Source organism: Sesamum indicum, linkage group LG4 (assembly GCF_026168435.1).
Source record: "Sesamum indicum cultivar Baizhima isolate 11 linkage group LG4, ASM2616843v1, whole genome shotgun sequence".
Lineage (NCBI taxonomy): Eukaryota > Viridiplantae > Streptophyta > Magnoliopsida > Lamiales > Pedaliaceae > Sesamum > Sesamum indicum.
The window spans coordinates 4,785,675-4,793,755 of record NC_142660.1 but is presented as its reverse complement, the minus strand read 5'-3'; positions in this window follow the sequence as shown (position 1 = coordinate 4,793,755).

Sequence of the window (8,081 nt, the reverse complement as noted above, 5' to 3'; positions counted from 1 at the left end):
GGGTCCGAAAATTACAAAGGCAATCTTGGAGTTCTTTACCACGGGAAAACTGCAGAAGCAAATCAACACCAGACTTCTGGCACTTATCCCTAAGGTACATGCCCCTATGATGGTCACAGATTTTCGCCCTATTTCGTGTTGTAATATTTTATATATGATTATTGCCAAACTTATTGTATAATAGTTGAGTATGGTGTTGGATAAGTTGATAAGCCCTTGTCAGGCTGCCTTTATTCCTGGTCGTAGTATTGGAGATAATATACTGTTAGCACATGAACTATTTACAGGCTACAATTAGGCACGCCTACCTCCTAGATGTGCACTGAAAGTGGATATCCGAAAAGCTTATAACCCGGTAGAATGGGTTTTGCTACTTGCAGTGTTACACCTGTTTGGATTCCCGACTATGTTCATTAGGTGGATAGAGGAGTGTGTCACGACACCCTCATTTTCCGTCGGGCTAAATGGGAAATCTCAGGGTTTCTTTACGGGATATAGAGGTTATGGAAGGGGGACCCTTTATCGCCATTTCTATTCGTTCTCGTAATGGAGGTTCTGCATTTGATTCTTCTGCAGATGATTGATCAGGACATGCATTTTTCTTTTCATTGGAAATGTGAGCCTTCTCAATTATTTTCGCTTGGATTTGCAGATGATCTGTTGCTGCTCTGCAAAGCTGATATGCACTCTATAGGGGTCTTTAAGCAGGGGTGGGACCTATTCGCGTCCTGGTCAGATCTCCGGCTTAATGTGCATAAGAGCCATCTTATAATCTCTCGATCTGCACAAGTGATACGGGAGCAGCTGTTAGTGATGCTCGACTTCCAGGAAGGGCACCTTCTAATGAGGTACTTGGGACTTCCTCTACTTTCCTCTAGATTATCGTTAACAAACTGCTAGCTTTTATTATTGAAAATTGATCAGCGCATTAAAGGTTGGGAAGGAATGAGATTATCATATGATGGGAGGGTACAGATTATTAAATTTGTCCTTATGGCGTTAAGTATGTATTGAGCTTCTGTGTTTATCCTACCTAAAGGTGTTATAAGCGAGATTGAGAAGCATTTGAGAGCTTTTGTGTGGAAGGGCACAACGACCAGTGGATATGCCAAAGTAGCATGGAGGGATGTCTGTAGGCCGGCGTCGGAGCTGGGTCAGGGCCTAAGGGATATCGTTACTTTAAACTGTGCGTTAATGAGCAAGAAGCTGTGTGATGTTATTCGATATGATAGAACATCAATTTGGGTAGAATGGTTATTTAACGGGCGGCTATGTAATAAATTTATATGGACGGTCACTGACAATGGGGGTTCTTTGGGCTGGAGGAAACTCCTTCGACTACGCCCCTTGCTTCGATCGATGGTGGACTATCAGATTGCTGATGGGAATTCATTTTATTTATGGCATGATCTATTGCATCACCTTTGTCCTCTTATTGAGAGATTCCCACGGGGTCCACGTCTGCTTGGGCTTAGGACAGCGGACAAGCTCAGTAGTGTTATTATGGAGGGGCAATGACATTGGCCTCTCATTATGGACATTGAGTTCTTTGATATTCTGCATGCATTGCCAGTAATTCATGGCGAGAAAGATCGCATTATTTGCCGACTCGAGAGAGGAGGACCCACAGTTGCACCTCTTTATAGGCTATTGGACCCACCGTGACCCAAGGTAGGTTGGTCTTCACTACTCTCGGATTTTCTGAAGATCCCCAGGCATAATTTCATCCTATGGCTTGCGATTTTAGGGAAACTATCCACAGCTGATAAACCATAGCTATCATACTTAGGCGCCTATATATTATGTGATGAGGGTGCAATAGAGACACATACTCATCTATTCTTTCGATGCCGTTATACCAGAAGATGCCTGACAACGATTTGACGGCTTGTTCAATTTGAATGGCCTAATAGAGAATGGCCACGGGATGTTGAGTGGGCTGCAAGGAAATGGAGAGGAAAACATATCATTAACTTAGCTTATCGTGCACTGCTTGCTGCTTGCATTTACCACATTTGGAGGAAACGAAATTTAGACGCTTTAAGCATACGGAGCGACTACCGAGCATCCTAACCACCATCATTGTGGAAAATATTAGACAGAGGACTATCAGTGTTAATTTATCTCGTTCTATTAGTTCATGTGAGTTATATAGATTACGGCGTATCCCTTGGCCTGTCGAGGGAGAAACCACCAGTTGAGCATTATTGTACTGTACGATCTTGTTTTATTAATGAAACTTACATTTATAAAAAAAATAGATAAATTCCTACATAGATCTAAAAGATTATATATTTGGTCTAAACCTTTTACAAGAACACGTATTTTGATATTTTTCCCAATTAGGTGGCATTATTTAGGTTTGAGTTATTTCTATTAAAAATAGTTTAGCAAATATATTAAGAATTAAGTTCTTTCCCACTTACATATTCAGATTTTCTAAATATATAAAGCATTAATATATTCACATTTAAACTAACGACTACATAGAGCTTATTTATCCTTAGTTTTTCCTACATTAAAGGAAAAATAATGAAAGCAGCGAAAGCGAAAATTAAATTGAATTTAAAATCCAATTAACAGAGCGTTCTTCTGGATTTTTCGGGCGTTTGATACTTAAAAACACAAATAATAAATAAAAAATGCATAAACGATTTTTGTGGCTTAAGTTAGAAAGAAGAAACTATTAAAAATGTAAACCACGAAATTATACCATTTGTATTTTGTCCGAATCTGCTTTGCTTGTTGTTCCTTCTCCGGATCTGCGTTCACGTAAAGATCAACTTAGACCTCCTCTTCCTTCATCCACATCACACGTCGGAAGCATGATTTTCAATACCACTGTTAGATGACTTGAGATCTGGCAGTACAAACGATTTTTATTGAACAAAATGAATTCGATTCTAACTCTCAAATTAGTGAATCGGATTTAATTAGCTTTTTCTTGAAACTTGTTCAAAAAGAACTTGGTGGAGAAGGGAAGAGAGAGTAGTGGATGGATTGTGAGAGATGTAGATTAGAAAGAAAAAGCTAATTTTTCAAAGGACTGAGATGAGAGATGTTGGGAAAAGTAATACACTTGGTATACGTCATGACGGCCGAGTGGGGTCTGTAGAGGTGTCGTCTCAACTCCTCTTTTGACCTAGTCACTCTCAAAATCTGCTAGGACATTATTTAGGTGGATCGAGTTTGGTTTAACTCAACAACTAAATCAATTCAAGCCCAACAAAGGTCCATCTGATTTTTATATTGACCTAATTAATTTTATGACCCAATAGGAGTGGAATAAATTTATTTAATTCAATTAAATAAATTAAAGTTCGAGTCCAATATTTAATTAATATAATTAATCAAACAAATTAAATTGTGCTAAGCCCCAACTGTTTTTGAGGGAAAAAGCGGTTGGAATATATATTGCTAGCAAAAACAAAGTTAGTACTAGGAAACAAGACAAGCAATAAAACTAGAAAAAGGAAGTCAATAATACTAAAGCCCTAGTTAACAATCCAAGCTGCTAAGCCCAAATTTAATTAATTCAATTAATTAAGTTCTGACGACACTTCTCACAGACATATAATAACCAAATTAAAGACACAATCATCTTTTATCAAGCCCAAGATACAACCATTACATGTATGTGATTGTTATGGTTCCTCGAGTCTAAGGACTAAATCCAATACTATTGAGGCCGAGGGATGCAAGTCATATGTACCAACCAAGCCTCAAAGGATGACACCTTGTGAGCCAGTTCGGTTGAATTGATAACCGTTCTCAACTATCCACTAAACTTGCATAAACGTCCTACATTTGTCGTCGATGAAATGCAACACAAACCTAATGGATGCAACACCTAGTACAAGTCTTGATACAGTCCTCGATGTCTGTATCAAGATCCTCAACTTGAAACATTTTAGATCCAACTCTCAAAAGTTGGTTTCATAATTGTCAATCAATGCGCAACCCAACTATATAGATTGTACCATTGGTTTGTGGATTTTGTTGCAATTTTAAAGCAATAAAGCATAATAATATAAACAATAAACACATTTCAAATGAATTCTTACTATATTAATTTAATTCAATACTAAATTAAAAAAAATTACTAAATAAATTACGAAAACACCAATCTAATTAATTATCCAGTTACCAAATCTAACAATAACTATGTCAAGAAATTTATTTTCATACAATCCAAGATAAATAAAGTCCTAAAAAGCAACAGATTCAATATTGAAAGTCGAAAATGGACGTGATACACTATTACAATGATACGCTTTACAATAAGCTTTATTGTAATTTTAGTCATGTAATTATAGATATTTGGCATATTTGTAAGATTTGTAATTTGCGATTTGATTCATTAATTTTGTAAATTTTATGATTTGAGGATAAATTTTGCCAAAAATTTGAAAATTGTTGAAAACTACATATGCAAGTCACGAATATATCCTCAAATTTACATCAATACGTGAATTGCACGTGCTAATTTTCGTCAAATTTAGAAATTTCGAGCAAAAAATGTTATATAAAAACAAAACTTTTACGAAGATAATACATCAAATTATAAGTTTCATTTTTTTAAGGTCCAAAACACCAATTACCTCTAATTATAGGACAAAAAGTTTCAATAGAACCTTTATAATATTTAATTCGAAATGATTCCATTAATCAAAATTATTATCTGAAGGTAATAGAATTTTAATGTAGAATTATTTGATAACTAAACATTTATTCCTTATAAACATTCTATGTGCGTTTTCAAATATTAGTGCTTAATAATCTCATTTCATAAGCATTATTCCTTTTAAAGAAATTTATGTGTCATTTCAAATATAAAAAGTAGAAAATTACAGGCTCCAATATATATTTAAACTTTCGAGAAAAGTATTTACACAATAGAGAAGTCACAAAATAAAAAAACTAATGAATCATGCACTGGTTTAGCGAAGTTAATCATTAGAGACTTCCCATGAAGAACGTGGTCTTACACACCCTGCCTAGCCAACTTCGTGCCCTCGATTTCTTTAAAGTGAACAAGGGCGTAATGAAGCAAGGGGAGTGAGTTAATACTGATCACTTCTTCATGAGTAGCAAACAGAGATTTTAACTCAAAATCTGTCACTTTTGGTGACAAATTGTAGATCGCAACTTGTTGGATGGATGAATCTCCTGTTGCAAATCATTAACGGTCGGATCGTGGTTTTGTGTAGCTTTGGCCTCTGATTTTACACGTGATGCCATTAAACGGGTAAAGTACAGAGAACAAGAAAAATAATGGACCGGTGGAGGTTCCCATGTGAATAAAAAGCAAATAGAAAGAGATTTGTGTGCGATGGGATGTGGTGGACTGAGGTTTTGTAAGTGTATGAGCGGGGTTGTTACTGCAATATTTTCTTAGATTTGTCTGAATTTAATGAAATTTAGTGGCTCTTGGTTGTATAGTGCAATATTTTGAAATATGATAACTTTTATCCTGAATTAAATTCAAATTATTAATTCGTTCTATTACTTAATAATATTTATTAGATTTGTCCTCTATAAACAATAAGAAATATTAGTATGGCATTACATTATAGGGTTTAATGCAATTTCCGTCCTATGGTATTGTACTTGAGTAAATTATCTCTCTATGAAAAAAAAAAATCAAATTATCTCCCTATATTTTTTAAAAATAAAGAAATTTACATATGTGTCTAAAGAGGTAAATTATTTTATTTTAAAAAATATAAGGAAATAGTTTGCTATTTCTTTTTACAAGGAATAATTTATTCATTTTCTATAATAATTACAGGAGCTTTCTTTCATTTTTTTCTCATTATTACAAACTTTCTTGTATTTTTAATCTTAAATTGTTGATTTTTCAAGCAATTTTATCTTGAAATTTTTTTATACACTAAAGCTAATGCTTTCATTTTTGCATACTTAGTGTTCAATTTTTTTTTTCTTATCATTATATTTTATAAAATCAAACTTTGAAATTTTATAATTATTTACTAATTGCATGCTATTGATATGATAAAGTTTATATCCTTACATTATGATTGTATTATGATGATTTTATTACTCTTTTTACTATTATTGTTACTCTTTTTATGATTGTATACTTTCGGTTAACAATGTCTTAGCCTATCACTCATAGGTGATGGGTTCGAATCCCACCAAACAAGTGAGTATTTGACTCACTTTATGTGTTTATTATTCTTTGTTATATTAATATATGAATCGAATATCGATATATTGTCAAACTATTTAATTTATTAAAATATTAATGTTATTATGTGATTACCATATATATATATAATAGATTCCTCCCAAAAATTTATAAAAATATGAATTAATTTCCCATCAATGTTTGTGTTGTTTGACAATTTTTAAATTTCACTAATTAATGGATGGGTTCTTCCTTTTAAAGAGATTGGTGTAATTTTAGTTGTTTGGCATTTGGGTCCATTAAGAAATGAAATTTGCAACTTGGCCCATTAGTTTTGCATATTTCATGATTTGAGGACACATTTCGCCATAAAGTTAAAAATTAGCTGGAAAACCACATGTGTAAGTCATGAATATGTTATCAAATTTATGCTAGTACATGACTTGCACGTGCTAATTTTTGACAAATTGAGAAATTTTTAGCAAACAACGTGTTAGCAAATCGTAAAATTTACTAAGATAAGTTTAACTTTTTGAAGGTCTAAAATGCCAAACACCTTTAATTATAGGACCAAAATTTTTTATAGACTTTATAATATTCAATTCAAAATGAAGCCACTAATCAAAATTATTATCTAAATTTAACATGATTTTAATCTAGAATTACTTGATAACTAAATATCCAACTTGCTCCACAAATATTTATAAACATTCTGTGTGTGTTTTTAGATATTAGTGCTTAATAATCTCATTTGATATGCAATATTTCTTTTAAAGAAGTTTATTTCCAGACATGGAAAGTAGAAAAAAAAATAGAGATATCAAAAAATTAAAAATTAAAAAATGACCAATCGATTTAGCGAAGTTAATCATTAGTCTTTTCGTGAACAACGTGGCCTTGCAGATCCTGCCACGCCAACTTCGCGCCCTCAATTTCTTTAAAGTGCACAAAGACGTACTGACACAAGGGGAATGAGTTAATGCCCATCACTTCTCCATGAGTTGCAGACAGAGATTTTAACTCAGAAACTGTCACTTTTGGTGAGAAATTGCCGATCCACAAGTCGTTGAATGGATGAATCTCCCGCTGCCAATGTTTGACGGTCACATCATGGTTCTATGTAGCTTGCGCCGCTGATTTTACATGTGATTACCATTAAACGAGTCAAGTACAGAGAACAAGATAAATGATGGTTCGTCGGAGGTTCTAATGTGAATGGAAAGAGAATATAAATAGTTACTCTAATATTTTGTTGAATTTGTCTGAACTTAATGGCATTTGGTGCTCCTAGTTATACTATGTATTATTTGAAAATATTATAAGTTTCACCCTGAATTAAATTAAAGTTCTAAATTGGTCCTATTTACTTAATAATATTTATTAGACTTATTCTCTATAAACACTAAGAAATATTAGTCTAGCTTTACACTATAGGGTTTAACGCAATTTACCTCAGGTGCTATTGTAATTGGTCAAATTATCCCTTATGAGAAGAAAATCAAATTACGGCCCTAATGTTTTTTTAAAATAGAGCAATGTTTACATTCCTGTCTGAAAAGATAAATTACTTCATTTTAAAAAATATAGGGAAGTATTTTGCTATTTTTTTTATACAAAATAATTTGTTCATTTGCAATACTATTTATAGCAGGTTGCGTGCATTTTATTTTTCATTATTATATACACTCGTGTGTTGTTAATCTTAATTTATTGATTTGTCAAGTAATTTTGTCTTGAGATTTCTTTAGACACTAAAGTTAATACTTTCATTTTTGCGTTACCTTGTGTTCATTTTTTTTTTTCTTTTCATTGTATTTTATAAAATCAAACTTTGAAATTTTAAAATTATTTATTAATTCTGTGCTGTTGATATGATAAAGTTTATGTCCTCATTTTATGGTTGTATTATGATAATTTTGTTACACTTTCT